The following is a 16086-nucleotide window of genomic DNA, read 5'->3' as shown; positions in this document are numbered from 1 at the left end:
GTATGTCTCCTTTGGAGTGATGTCTGTTCAAGTCTTTGCCCATTTTTTAATTAGGTTGTTTATCATTCTGTTGTTAAGTTGAAAGATTTCTTTATTCTGGATATTGATCCTTTATCATTGGATATGTGGTTTCACAATATTTTCTCCCATCATATATGTTGTCATTTTACTTGCATGATAAAGTCCTTTGAAGAACAAAAACTTGAAATCTTGATGAGGTCCCATTTATCAATTTTTTCTTCTGTTGCTTGTGCTTTAGGCATAAAGTCTAAGAAACTATTGCCTAACACAAGGCCCTGAAGATGCTTCCCTGCATTTTCTTCTAGGAATCTGATAGCTGTAGCTTATATTAAAGTCTTTGGTCACTTTTGAGTTGGTTTTCATATATGATATGAGGTAAGGATCTTCCTTTTCTTTTTTTTAACAAATGGAAATCCAGTTCTCCCAGCACTATTTCTTGAAGATAATTCTTTCTCAGTTGAGTGACATTTGCCATCTTGTTCAAAATTAGTTAGCTATAAATGTGGCAGTTGATTTCAGAGCACTCATTTCTCTCCCTTTCGTCTATATGTCTGTCCTTGTGCCAGTACCATGGTGTTTTGATTACTGTGACTTTGTAATAAGTTTCAAGATCAGTAAGTGTGAGTCTTCCAACATCATTCTTCTTTTTCAAGGCTTCTTGAGAAATTCAGGACCCCTTGCACTTCCATATAAATTTAATGATTGGTTTTTCCATTTCTGCAAAGAAAGTTGTTAGAATTTTGATTGAGATTGGATTGAATCTATAACTTGCTTTGGGTATGTGCCAATTTGAGATGATTGTGTAGCCCAGAAAAGCCATGTTATTTAATCCTCATTCAATATTGTTTGTTAACATCTATTTTATTAAATTGTTTCTCTGGAGATGTGACCTACCCAATTTTAGGTGGGACCTTTTGATTAGGTTGTTTCCATGGAGTTTGCATCTCCACCCATTCAAGGTGGGTCACTTACTTTAGCCTTTTTAGAGGGAGTCATTTTGGAGATAGCTTCAGAGCACCCACAGCCAGAGGTCTTTGGTGATAAAGAAGGAAGATGGCCCCAGGGATGTCCTTTGAAAGGAGAAGCCTGGATAGAAAGCTAACAAATAATCACTTCACGTCTTTCCAGCTGACGGAGGTGCTCCAAACCCATTGACCTTCCTTGAGTCAATGTATTTTTTCTGGATGCCTTAGTTTGACCATTTTAATGACCTTAGGACTATAAACTTGTAATGTAAATAAATTCCCTTTATAAAAACCAACCTATTTCTGGCATATTGCATTCTGGCAGTTTTAGAAAACTAATACAAATATTTTGTTTAAGTTTGACATCTTATTATTTAGTCTTCCAATCCATGAACATGGAACATCCTTCCATTTATGTCGGTCTTCTTCTCTTGTTCCTGCTCTTAAAGGGAAAGCTTCCAGTCTTTAATCCTTGCATATGATGTTGACTGTGGGTTTTTCAAGCAGGAATGCTGAATTTTTGTCAAATGCTTTTTCCTTTGTCAATTGAGATGATTACGTGTTTTCCCTTTTGTTTTGTTAATGTGGTACATTACATTAAATGATTTTCTTATGTTGAGTCACCTTTGCTTACCTTGGATAAATACCACTTGACAATGGTGTATAATTTTTAATGCTGTTAAATGTGATTTGCTATAATTTTGTTAGGATTTTTGCATCTATATTCATAACAGAAATTATTGTGCAATTTTCTTTTCTTGTAATATGTATTTTTTCTGGCATTAGTATTACTGGGTTTTTTGGCCTAAAATAATGAGTTAGGGTGCTTTCCATTCTGTTCAATTTTTTGGAAGTGTTGAGGATTGGTAATAATTCTTCTTGGGATGATGGTGGAATTTCCCTGGAAAGTCATCTGGTCCTGGGCTTTTATTTCTTGTAAGGTTTTCTATGACTGGTTCCTTTTATTTCTTCTAGAGTAAGATAGGATTTTTGTGTGTTTCTAGGAATTTGTCTATTTCATCTAGGTTGTCTAATTTTTTGGCATCCAGTTGTTCATAATATTCTCTTGTGATCCTTTTTAACTTCTATGAGGTCAGTAATGATGTCCTCCAGCTCAGTTCTGATTTCATTTATTTGAGTCTTCTCCCTTTTTTTCTTTGAAAGTCTATCTAAAAGTTAGCCAATCTTTGGTTTTATTGATTCTTTCTATTTTTTGTTGTCTACTTCACTTATTTATGCTCTAATCTTTTAATTTTTTCCTTCTGCTTGCTTTGCATTTAGTCTGTTATTCATTTTTATTGTTCCTTCAGGCATGCAATAAGATCTTTGCTTTAAACCTTTTCTTTTTTTTAAGGTAAGCATTTTGGGCTACAAATTTTCCTCTCAACACTGCCTTCACTGCATCCCATAAGTTTGTGCATGTTATGTTCTTGTTGTCTTTGAACTCAAGATATTTACTGATTTCCATCATAATTTATTCTTGGAACTTTGATTCTTTAGGGGTGTGATATTTAACTTCAGAATATTTGTGGATGCTGTGTTTTCTGCCTATTACTGATTTCAACTACTTTCCACTGTGGTGAGACAAGATTCTTTGTATAATTTCAATCTTTTAAAATTTATTGAGGCTTGTTTTGTGACCTAACATATGGTTTTTCATTGAGAATGATCCATGTGCACTTCAGAAGAATGTATATCCTACTATTTTGAGGTGCAATGCTCTGTATATGTCTGTTGAGTCTAGTTAATTTGTCATAGTATTCAAGTTTTCTGCTTCCTTATTGATCTTCTGCCTGGATGTTCTATCAATAGTTGAAGTTTCCAACTATTATTTTAGAGGTGTCTATTTCTCCTTTCAGTTTCACAAGTGTTTGTTTCATATATTTTGGAGTACCATCATTAGGTGCATAAATATTTGAGTATTATTTCTTCTTATATTAATATATTCCATATTAATTCCATATATTAATATATAGTGACCTTCATAATATATTATGAAGTACATAAATATTTGAATATTACTTCTTCTTATATTAATAAATTCTATATTATATATTCTATATATTAATATATAGTGACCTTCTTTGTTTCTTATAATGGCTTTTGAATTAACATCTACTTTGTCCAAAATTAGTATAACTACCCCAATACTTTTTGGTTACTATTTGCATGAATTATCTTTTCCCATTCTTTCACTATAAACCTATTCATACTTTGAGTTTAAAGTGAGTCCTTTGTAAATAGCATATAGTTGGATCATGCTTTTTAAAATCCATCTGCCAATCTGTGCCATTTGATTATGGAATTTACTACATTAGCATTCAGTGTTTTTACTGTAAAGGCAATACTTGCTCCAGTCATTCTGTCCTTTGGTTTTTGTATGTCATGTCTTTTTTTGCCTCTCTTTTTCTGTATTGTAGCCTCCTTTTCTGTAGGTTACCTTTTGTGTTGTATCTGACTAGTCCCATTCTTCTTTCAGGTTATGTATAATTTTTGAATATTCGCTTTAGGCTTACCCTGCGATTGTTTCACCTCTAAGAGAGAGTATACTTTTATCTACTCTTTCTCCAGGAATCTTAATCTTTTTAGTTTGTCTTTATGAAGAATTTTCTCCTCAGCTCCCATGATTTATTTCAACTCTCTCTCTCTCTCACCCATTGCTCCTTTTCATTACACTTTTCAGTTCTGAGATCCAGCCTGTCTTATGGCAGTTAAATCCCCCCTGTTTTTAGCCCATTAAGTCTTTTCTGCTTCCTGTTTCTTCTCCCTTAGGGTACCCTGCCCCTGGGACCCAGATAGAATCAATCCAGAAAGGTCCATTTTGCATTTAAGTGATCCAGCAAGCAGAGACTGGATTGCATTTATGCACATTTTGCCAACAGTTAGATGTTCTGTCTTTTCCCCGGGTCTCTATGGACTTGGGGTCCTATGCCTGGATATATATGGATTTGAACTTGCTGCTGAGAGTGGTTCTATGTTCTACATATGTGGCAGAAGGGACCCATGCCATGTGGCCTCTGTGTGACTCTAAGGCAAATGGTACCCAGTGAGGGGGAGAGGTCCAGAGTGGTGTGTTCAAGATGTGAATCTTCTTTGAGTCAACATTTGTGAAGTCTTTCTCCTGTCTAAACCATACTTTAGAGTTCCAAGAAAGTGTGATTTGTTCTTTTCTTAGCTGATTCTGAGAGGAGAATTTTCCAGAGTACATATTATTTTGCCATGTTGATGATATAACTTTCCAACTCTATTTTTTGATATTTTCTCAGGATTTCATCAGACCCCAAAAGAGTAAAATGAAGGGAAAAAACATGTACTGCTTACTGAAATTGCCATATAATGCTGGTAAGGAACTATTTTTTCCTAGACAGCCAAACTTGGGCCATTGTCTGTGCTAGTCCTTCAGGATTCAACAGATAAAAAGAAAAGGTATAAAAAGGAAGAGAAAAGAAAGGATGAAGAAGAAAAGAGAAAACACAAAACAATGAAACTCTCCTCCAAATCTCATGTTAGATGTGAGTGGGAAGCTGGAAGCTACTGCTAAGAAGGTTAAAAATGAGTTTAGCATCTGTGCTGTGTACTCAGAGACCTGATAGGCTCACCTTGAAACCACAACATTTTGGAAGGTTTCCTTTGCCAGTCCTGACCTGTACTAACCTTCTCCTAAAATCCAGGCCACAGATAGAACAGTCTTCACTGTGAAGGTGATAAATGAGGAACAGTTTCTGGTTTGTGCATGCTGTCACTTACAAAAGCTTGAAAACTTGGAAGCTTCTTCCAGTCCAGCGGTTATTCAAAATGTCCAATCCGGTTCTAGGGTTACTGTCTAGATAATTCCAATCTCTTTTCTGAGGTCACTCTTTTTTTTCTGGTGTAGGGAGTGATTATTAGAACTTCTTATGTTGTCTTTTTTTTTTCATCTGCTCTTGAGTAGGCTCTGACAAAATTCATTATCTATTCATGCTAAAAAATCTAATTAAAATGATAACTAATTGAGATTTGCTTTGTTAGCTCTGGACTACCAGCATAATTACAAGTATGATAGGAATAAATAATTTAATATAAGATTTACAGCTTGGACAAATGTGGGAGGAATGAGAGTGTGAAGTCTGAAGAAGAACTACAGAAGTAGTTATTAGTGGCTGTATTCTGGAACACTGGGGTGGGAGAAAGCAGACCACAAAGGGCTTCATTTAGTTATTATACGCTCCTGAGAATATGGAAATAAGCTCCTGAGAATACGGATTCCTCTTCACTCTGCATTCCAAATCTTGTGGGACTTTCTATCTTTGGCAAATCCTAACCTGGGAAACCAATCAGAAAAGTTGGTTCAGAGAAAAATTTTCTCAGTCTGAGATGATAGAGTGCTGGTGACAATTTAGCATACTTACTTTAGGAAAAGACATTTCTCCTGTTTCTATGACTTCTCTAAAGTTAAAGTTGATGTCTGGTTACTATACACCTAGTTAACCTATGAGTTTCTTTCCATTATATATATTTTTTTTTTAATTTTTTTTATTAATCAAAAAAAAGAAAAGAAATTAACACAACATTTAGAAATCATTCCATTCTACACATGCACTCAGTAATTCTTAGTATCATCACATAGATGTATGATCATCATTTCTTAGTACATTTGCATCAATTTAGGAAAAGAACTAGCAAAACAGCAGAAAAAGATATAGAATGTTAATATAGAGAAGAGAATTAAAATAATAATACTAATAATATATATATATATATAAAAAGGAAGAAGAAAAAAAAACAAAAACCAAAGATACAAACATACAAACAAACAAACAAAAAAACATATTTCAGGTGCAGCTTCATTCAGTGCTCCAACCTAGTTACATTACACTTAGGTATTATTGTGCTGTCCATTCTTGAGTTTTTGTATCTAGTCCTGTTGCACAGTCTGTATCCCTTCAGCTCCAATTACCCACTATCTTACCCCGTTTCTAACTCCTGCTGGTCTCCGTTACCAATGATATATTCCAAGCTGATTCTCGAATGTCAGTTCACATCAGTGGGACCATACAGTATTTGTCCTTTAGTTTTGGGCTAGACTCACTCAGCATATTGTTCTCTAGTTCCATCCATGTTATTACATGCTTCACAAGCTTAGTCCGTCTTAAAGCTGCATAATATTCCATCGTAGGCATACGCCACAGTTTGTTTAGCCACCCATCTGCCGATGGACATTTTGGCTGTTTCCATCTCTTTGCAATTGTAGATAATGCTGCTATAAACACTGGTGTGCAAATGTCCGTCCGTGTCTTTGCCCTTAAGTCCTTTGAGTAGATACCCAGCAGTGGTATTGCTGGGTCGTAATCCATTCTGCCATTCTATGTCTTTTGATTGTGAAATTCAATCCATTAACTTTTAGTGTTATTACTGTTTGGATAATATTTTCCTCTACCATTTTGGCTTTTGTATTATATATATCATATCTGATTTTCCTTCTTTCTACACTTTACTACATACCTCTCTCTTCTGTCTTTTCATATCTGACTCTAGTGCTCCCTTTAGTATTTCTTGCAGAGCTGGTCTCTTGGTCACAAATTCTCTCAGTGACTTTTTGTCTATAAATGTTTTAATTTCTCCTTCATTTTTGAAGGACAATTTTGCTGGATATAGGAGTCTTGGTTGGCAGTTTTTCTCTTTTAGTAATTTAAATATATCATCCCACTGTCTTCTAGCTTCCATGGTTTCTGCTGAGAAATCTACACATAGTCTTATTGGGTTTCCCTTGTATGTGACAGATTGTTTTTCTCTTGCTGATTTCAAGCTCCTCTCTTTCTCTTTGATCTATGACATTCTAACTAGTAAATGTCTTGGAGAATGCCTATTTGGGTCTATTCTCTTTGGGGTGCGCTGCACTTCTTGGATCTATAAATTTAGGTCTTTCATAAGAGTTGGGAAATTTTCAGTGATAATTTCTTCCATTAGTTTTTCTCCTCCTTTTCCCTTCTCTTCTCCTTCTGGGACACCCACAACACGTATATTTGTGCGCTTCATATTGTCATTCAGTTCCCTGATCCCCTGCTCAAGTTTTTCCATTCTTTTCCCTATAGTTTCTGTTTCTTTTTGGAATTCAGATGTTCCATCCTCCAGTTCACTAATTGTAGCTTCTGTCTCTTTAAATCTACCATTGTAGGTATCCATTGTTTTTTCCATTTTTTCTTCTTTGTCCTTCACTCCCATAAGTTCTGTGATTTGTTTTTTCAGATTTTCTATTTCTTCTTTTTGTTCAGCCCATGTCTTCTTCATGTCCTCCCTCAATTTATTGATTTGGTTTTTGAAGAGTTTTTCCATTTCTGTTCATATATTCAGCATTAGTTGTCTCAGCTCCTGTATCTCATTTGAACTATTGGTTTGTTCCTTTGACTGGGCCATATCTTCAATTTTCCAAGCGTCATCCATTATTTTCTGCTGGTGTCTGGGCATTTGATCAGATTTCCCTGGGTGTGAGACCCAGCTGGTTGAAAGGTTTTTCTGTGAAATCTCTGGGCTCTGTTTTTCTTTTCCTGCCCAGTAGGTGGCGCTCCTGGCGCTCGTCTGTCTGTGGGGCACTCGGCCCGGGAAACCACGGTGGAGGCGGGGGTCGCTGGCCGCCGCGGCTTGGGGGAGTGCCAGTCCAAATTGCCCAGCTGGCCCGAGACGCCAAGAGTGATGGGAGGGACCCGCTATCCAACGTTCCCAGTCAGACCGGAGAGCCACGTGCGTGGAGGGGACCCCAGTCGCCAGCCGCCCCGGCCGGGAAAACGTGCGCCCCTCGGGTATCTCACCACAGCGGATTCTCCCTGCTCGTTCAGCTGTTCCAGAATGGGGTACGCTGTCTTTTTGGTCTCTGTCGTGACTCCGGGAGCTGTTTCGTATTGTTTCTGTTTCTTTAGTTGCTTTTCTGGAGGAGGAACTAAGACCCGCGCGTCTTACTAAGCCGCCATCTTCTCCGGAAGTCCCTCCATTATATTTTTATCTCTTGACCCTGTCTTTATATGCTTGGTCCATTTTGATTTAAGGACAGACAATTATATAAGCATTTAAAATGTTCAGAGTGATGTCATCCTTCTCCAAAGAGAATTTACTTTTTCTTCTGCAGGTAGCTAGAGACAAAACACCTTAGTTCTGACTAATATGGAACTGACTGGTATAAGGCTCATAGATATGTAAAAAGATACAGCCACTTTGGAACAGTACTTAAAAAGGTAAACAGTGCTAACAAGTTAAAAAATATCCTATTTATGACCCAGCCATTCATCTTCTCAGTATCTACACAGAGAAATGAAACAATTTGCTTATATGAAGGCTTTTACCTGAATATTTATAGGATCTTTATTCAAAATTGTGAAAACTCCATGAAACAATCTGTCATAGGGTGAAACAGAGAAATTATAATTTATTGAAAAAATGGAACTAATGAAAAGGAACAAACTACTGAAAGAAGCAACTTTATGGATGAGTATCAAAATTCATTGCTAAATAAAAAAAGCAGAACCCCCAAATACACATTACAGGTTACATTTATAAAAAGTTCAAGAAAATTCAAACTAATGTATTGTGACAAAACAGATCAGTAGTTGCCTGAATCTGAAGTTAGAGGGCATGAAGAACTGCAAAGAAATGTGGAGAATTATGGAGGGGGTGATGGAAGTATTCCATTCACGAGGATCTTTACTCCATTTCCCCACTTCATATAGACAACTTATTACATATACATAAAGAACTTTAAACCTGAAAGTTGCAGGTGTTTTAAAAATATTATAATTAAACATTGAAAAGCATTAATGGGAGAAGAGATTACAAAGGCCAAGAGTAAGAATTGTCTGCAGAAACTACTGTTGCAAAACCTCTAACTTCCAGTTATTGATTCTTGTAAAATATATGTAATGTAATACACTAATAAAATATAGTGCATGTATAAGCCTCTTATCCTAAGATATTATAATATCATGGTAAATGATTGGAAATGTCTCCAAAATTAAATTACTGCAAACTTTCTTTCATTAATCTTTTAAACAAGTCTTCTTTGATTAAAGCCTATTCTCTGTTATTGCAATATAATTGCATTTCTTCTTACATGCAGTTAAGCCTTCTATTAAATTTCCCTTAGAATTTGACTCCAGGATTCCTAGGGTCTTTTTAATTTTAGCTCCAAACTCTTTTTTTTTCATTTAAAAATATTTTTATTGAGAATTCTTCACACAATATAGTTCATCCATGGTATACAAACCATAGCTCACAATATCATCACATAGCTGTGTTTTCATCATCATGATCATTTTTAGAACATTTGCCTAACTTCAGAAAAAGAAAGAAAAAATCTTGCATCCTATAACCCTTACCCTCCTCTCAATGACCACCAGTATGTCTATCTATCCAATTTTTTTTTTACCAATTATTCCCCTATCATTTCTTGATTTATTTTTCCTCAATTTTTGTTTTACCTATCTGCCCATAGCCTCGATAGAAGAAGCATCAGACACAAGGTTTTCACAATCACACAGTCACATTATAAAAGCTATATCAATATAAAATCTTCTTCAAGAACTTCCAAGCTACTGGAACACAGATCAACAGTTTCAGGTACTTCTCTGTTACCACTTCAATTCACCATGAACTAAAATGGAATATCTACAGAACGTATAAAATAACCCGCAGGTTAACCTTTCAAATCTGTATGAAATCTCTCAGCCACTGAAACTTTATTTTGTCTCACTTCTCTCTATATTTCCTCCTTTCTCCCTAGTCCCACAAGGGGACTTTGCAAATCCTTTTTTTACTTTCTGCTAAAGTTACTCTGGGATACAGCAGAGCATCACATTAACCTGTACAAACCTGTACAACAAGATGCCATTCACTCTTCAAGATTCCATGTAATTATGGTGTTCAAATAAACTCACCATATAAGTTAAATTAGGTAATGCAGTACATGAAATATAAATTTTGCACCAAATAAACAACTCTCTCTCTCTTTGGTCTCACACAAAAATTGAAGTTTTAAAATGTCAACCATATAATCCTTTACCCTGTATTCTAGCTTACCTTAGTTCTATCTGATCAGCTTAATTTTTACCTCCTGTCAATGTCTGATCATTTTTTCAAGTTTACTTTAACTATTGTTGTATGGGTACTGCTGACTTTCACAGCTTTAGAGCTCTAACTCTGAGTCTCAAGTGTAACATAAATACCCAAAGTTTTGAGGAATTACCAAATTATAAACAAATCACTCAGTATCTCAAAATTAGAAATAACAGTTATAGCTCCAGAATAGATGTGACTGCTGTAAGAGCTTACAGTCTAGGACCCTAAACAATAGGACCCAAACTGTTAACCTATGCTCTCGACTTCAGGTCCCCAAATTTGTATATTGGAGTTAGTCCATATGAATGAGACATGATAATCTTTCACTTTTTGTTTCTGACATTTCATTCAACATACTGTTTGCAAGGTTCATTCACCTAGTTGCATGCCTCACAAATTCGTTCTTACTTGCAGCTGCTCAGTAGCCCATTGTATGTATATACCACAATTCCTCCTTCCATTCCTCAGCTGTACCCTTTGGTGGCCTCCTGAAACTTGCTCTGTTTTCCAGTAGCCTTGATTCTTGAAGATGATTGTATAATGATACAGCTTTTACAATGTGACTATGCGATTTTCTCTCCCTTTTTCTTTTATGCAATTCTCTAGTATAACTGCTTGCATACAGTTTATATGGTATCTTCATACAATAGTGGCCAAATTCCAATTAGCTTACCTGACTGGGCCCAGGTGGTCCTCTGGAAACTAGCTAGGGACTGAGAGGAGTTTCCTGGGACCTAGATAGCTCTTTTTATCAAAATATATCTCTTTCTGGGAGGATGGTCAGTCCTCCCAGCTAGAGTGCATATTTCAAGAATTTATTACCAAGGTCATGTAATGATCACCTTAGTTAAGCATAACAAACTCTACAACAATTTATTATCAAGGTCACACAATGGTAACTTCAGTTGAGTATAATAAACTCAACAATATATTACCAAAGTCATGTAATGGCCACATAAGTTGAGTAAAATAGACTCTACAAATTTAGTTTTTCCCTTTCACCTGTGTTGAACCAGCTTTGCATACATGGAATAAATTCCACTTGGTCATGATATACAATTCTTTAATGTGCTGCTGGATTCTATTTGCAAATACTTTGTTAAGAATTTTTGCATCTCTCTTCAATAAAGTGGTTGTTTTGTATTTTCTTTTCTTATAGTACCCTTGTCTGACGTGGTTAGTAGGTTGATGTTGGCTTCATAGAATGAGTTAAGCTATTTTCTTTTTTCTTCAATTTTTTTGGAAGAGTTTGAGCAGAATTGGTACTAATTATTTCTTGGATGTTAGGAACAATTCATATGTGAAGCTATCTGGTCCTGGACTTTCCTTTTTGGGGAGCTTCTTGATAACTGATACAATCTCTTTACTTGTGATTGATTTGTTAAGGTCATCTATTTTTCTGGAGTCGATGGAGGTTATTAATGTCTTTCTAAGAAGTTATTGATTTTATTTACAATGTTTAGTTTCTTAGCATATAGTTGCTCATAGTATCCTCCCATTACATCTCTTATTTCTGTGGGGTCAGTGGTTATGTCCCCTCTTCTGTTTCTGATTTTATTTATTTGTATCCTCTCTCTTTTTTTTGTCAACATAGCTATGTGTCCATTGATTTTATTAATTTTCTCAAAGAACTGTATTCTTGTTTTGTTGATATTCTCTATTGCTTTCATATTCTAAATTTCACATTTTTCCAATCTATTCTTTAATATTCCTTTCCTTTTTTATATTTTTTGTTTACATGGATATTTCTTTCCTTTTGTTTTTTTTGGGATTAGTTTACTGTTTGTCATGGTTAGGGACAGGTGTCAACTTGGCCAAGTTGTGGTACCTGTTCATCTGATTGGGCAAGCGCTGGCCTGTCTGTTGCAATGAGGACATTTCATAGGATTAGGTCATGATCACGTCAGCTACATCCACAGCTGATTCCGTTTGTAATCAGCCAAAGGAGAGTGTCTTCTGCAATTAGTGATGCTAAATCCAATCATGGGAAGCCTTTTAAGGAGGACTCAGAGGAGACAGGTTGCATTTCTGCTTTGGCTGGTGAGCCTCTCCTGTGGAGTTCATCCAGGCCATCCATTGGAGTCATCGGCTTCGGAGACTGCCTTGTGGATTTTGGACTCTGCATTCCTACGGTCACGTGAAACACTTTCATAAATTTTATATTTGCAAGTGTTCCCTGTTGATTCTGTTTCTCTAGAGAACCCTAACTAATACAATCCCACAAATCTATTGGATAAGAAACTGTTTATTCATTGTGCACAAAAATGAGATTTTCTTCTTCCTTCAGCTCATCTATTTTTCTCTGTTACAATTTTGAGATTCAGCATCTTCTAATGAGTTATTTCCCAAACTGTGCTACCTATTTCCTTCTCTAAAGGAAGCCAGTAAGTCATTAAAAACCAAACCAAACCAAAAAAAAAAAAAAAGTGTTGTATTAAACATAGTTTAACAGTTCTCTTTGGAGTTATCAAACAATTTAATATACTAATTTGCCTTCCAAAATTCCAAGAACAAGATATGATATTTCCAAAATTTGCTTGAATATGAATTACTGTTTCCTTTTTTTGTCACCTCTGTTATGAACTCTGAACAGTATCAGAAAATAGTTGGGAACATTGCCTTAAAAGTCAGCTAATATGTAACCTATCTTCTCATGAGCCTGTGACACAGATTTCAGCTGTAGAGTATGAAGACAAAAGGTAAGATGCTTGTTCCTTAATTCACATATTTAAAATATTTAAATATTTTAAAAATTTTAAAATAGAGATCTGATTCTATTAAATTCACCTTGTTAACTGCTCTGGTTACCAAGAGGGAAAGAAAAGTCCTAATGATCTTGTTAGAGGAGGAAATATGTCTTCTAAAGGAATGTAAATTCTCAAGTGTGGAAAGTACTAGCCAGGAGTCCCTACGGCTATGCCAGGGAATCAGCTTCCCCCCAAATAGGTGCTGTTTCTTTGTCTCTAATAAGGACAAAACTAGGTTATCCTTCCCTTCACATCTACAAGGAAATTTTATTGAAATTCATTGAAAAGAAATTGAAGAATGAATTAATTTACTATAATTAATTAATTACTGATTGCAATTGATGTATCTCTGTGTTACAAATTTTTGTGGTATGAGTCAGCAGATTTTGTTCTTGTCATTTGAGAGTGAACAGCATAAATACAGTATGGCACCAAGGATAAGCAGATTTATGAAAAACTTGAATGAATCTTCTTTTCTAATTCTTTAGAAAAACAATTAAATATTTACCTTACATGCAAGTTGATAAATAAAGGATTTTGGAACAGTGAGGAGCGGAGAAGGATGAGAAAATGACCAATATATAATGAGAAGAGTTATTACTGATGAAATCAACAAAATCTTTCCACCCCTGACATCATCAAATTTTCTATTTCAGTAGAACACCTCTATTTTAAAGTTGATGGTATCATAACCAACTTTTAAAATATTTGCCCCTGTATTTTCTTCCACTTTATTTCTCTACTTTCCATTCACTTACCACCTAATTCTCAAATTCTTAAATGACTGGACTGTTTCATCCTTTGGCTACCTACCAAACACACCTCAATTTTCTCTTATTCATTATATCCTTGATGAACACTAAGTGACTTTCCATACCAGGAGTACACATAGGAAGTTTCTCAAGATTTTAAATCTCAACTTTTCCCTTTGGGAACCTAGAATTGGTTTCTTCAGCCAAATGCTCCAAAAAGAAGGAATCCTATTTATACTATGGGGAAGAAAAAGTTAACGACTATTTTTGAATTATCTCATTTATTAAGGATCAGGTGGTGAATGTGTGTTGGGAAGCTTGATTAGAGAATGGGAGTTATTAATCCATTTGATCTTGCTTGCAATTTATAAAAAGAATTGACTGGCAAATGAAAAAGGAACACTTAAATCTTAGTCATAATGGGAAGAAGATAAACTGCAGTCTATATTAGTCCTGTATTGTTTTTCAAATAAAAAATGGTAAGTTTTGATATTTTTTTGTATGACTGTGAATGAGCTAGCCAGTAAACATTTATTTACTTACCACTCTTTTGGATTCCTACAGTAATGTCTAGATGGTTACAGAGGAGCCTAATGACATGGTTCCCACCTTCATGCAAATTGCTGAAAAACTGAGGATTAGGAATCACACTTGAAATGATAGCCAACCAAGAATAAATAATAGCAATGTGATAAATCCTAGGATTCTATATATTGATAGGATGAGTGCCTATGGGTAGGACAGGTACTAACAATTTTTGGGAAAGGCAATTCAAGAATAGTCTTAGAACAGGAGATCTTCTGAGCTGAATATGGAAATATGGAGTATAAAATTAGTCAAGTTTGCTCTCTTCCCAAATGGTACAATGAGACAAGAAGCCTTGTCATTGCCCCTTTCATGTCTTTGTTCCTCAAAGTATAGATAAAAGGGTGAAGCATAGGAGTCACCAAACTGTAGAAGAGGGACATGAATTTGTTCTTGTCCTGGGAGTTAGTGTTAGAGGGTAGCACATACATAATAATTACTGGCCCATAGAAGAGAGATACAACAATAACGTGAGAACTACATGTAGTAAAGGTCCCTCTGAGGACCTAATCTTCAACACAGTAGCTATGATGAATCCATAGGAAACAAGAATAAGTAACAAGGGACCCAGAGAATAGAATGCCCCCACAATGGAGAGCAAAGTTACACTGAACGTCGTGTCAACACATGACATTTTAATCATCACTGGGAGCTCACACAAAAAGTCATCTACCTTGTTGTCACCACAAAGTGGCAGTAGGGCTGTGAGGGATGACTGAAACAAGGAGTTAACCAAACCACTTAGCCATGCTATAGTCACTAGAAGCACACAGAGTTTTCGATGCATGATAGCTGGATATCTCAAGGGCCTGCATGTAGCAATATAACGATCCAGGGACATCACTGCTAAGAGGATGCATTCAGTGGGCTCAGGGAAGTGAAACACATAAAACTGGGCCACACAGCCCTCATAGCTAATAGACTTATCTGGCCCCCAGAGGTTCAGCAGCAGCTAAGGGATGGTGGTTGTAGTAAAACACAGGTCCAGGAAGGAGAGATTGGAAAGGAAGAAGTACATAGGTCTGTCAAGGTGAGGGTCTACTTTGGATACCACGATAATGGCGATGTTGCCCAACAATGTGAAGATATAAGCAACAAGGAGGATAATGAAGAGAGGCATTTCCAACCAGGGCTGGTCAGAGAAACCCAAGAGAATGAAGATCTTTGGAGTACTCACATTCCTGGTATTCATGACTGTCATTAGTCTTGCTGGTAGATTCAAATCAAAGTGAAGCTTTGTCTTTCAATATTTAATTTCTCTGACTGTTAATTTATCCAGTTCAGTAAAATTAAGTGAGTTATGAGGGGATTTTCAGTAAAGTGATTTGAGATTTGCAAGCATGAAAAAATGAGTTTAAATACCACAAATTATTTTTGCAGTGCCTGTAAAAGAGAGTCTCACAATTTTGCCAAGATATGCAATATGACAAATTTTGATGGAATAATGATTAGGTAAAGGGAATCCCACAAACTAATCTTTTTTAGGGAAAATAATAGAATGAAGGAATGAAAGATTTGAACAACTGCTAAGTCACCCATGCTGACTTACCATGTGTCCATTTCTGACATCCATAGTCTACTGGTCCTGACCAGTCCCTGGTTGTATTTATGAGTTGATTTGGGATAAATTCAGGATGAATTGCACTCTATGTGGATCTGTATGATTTGCATAGAAACAACAGCATATAGTGCTATTCCTTAGGCCAACTCTTTTTTTTAAAACTTTGTAAGAAAAGAAACATGCAGATGAAAGGAAATGAACCCCTGTAACATGTTTAATACTTGAAAAATAAGAAAAACAATAATTGAACTCACAACCTGGTGATAAGCCATTAGAGGTATCAATACTCATAAACGCATTATAGTATACATTAGTACATTAATACTGTGAGCTGTAACCTATCGCACATTTTAACTGTTATAATTATTTATTAA

At 35.7% G+C, this 16086-nt stretch overlaps 1 pseudogene; it reads right to left on the bottom strand.

The window, feature by feature from the left end:
- Positions 1-14402: 14402 nt before the first annotated feature.
- Positions 14403-15343, bottom strand: LOC143682562 (olfactory receptor 2B11-like; annotated as a pseudogene).
- Between the last annotated feature and the right edge of the window lie 743 nt (positions 15344-16086).

This window comes from Tamandua tetradactyla, chromosome 5 (genome assembly GCF_023851605.1).
Source record: "Tamandua tetradactyla isolate mTamTet1 chromosome 5, mTamTet1.pri, whole genome shotgun sequence".
Classification (NCBI taxonomy): domain Eukaryota; kingdom Metazoa; phylum Chordata; class Mammalia; order Pilosa; family Myrmecophagidae; genus Tamandua; species Tamandua tetradactyla.
Note: the sequence above shows the minus strand (reverse complement) of the source record. Positions and strands in the feature narration are given on the sequence as shown.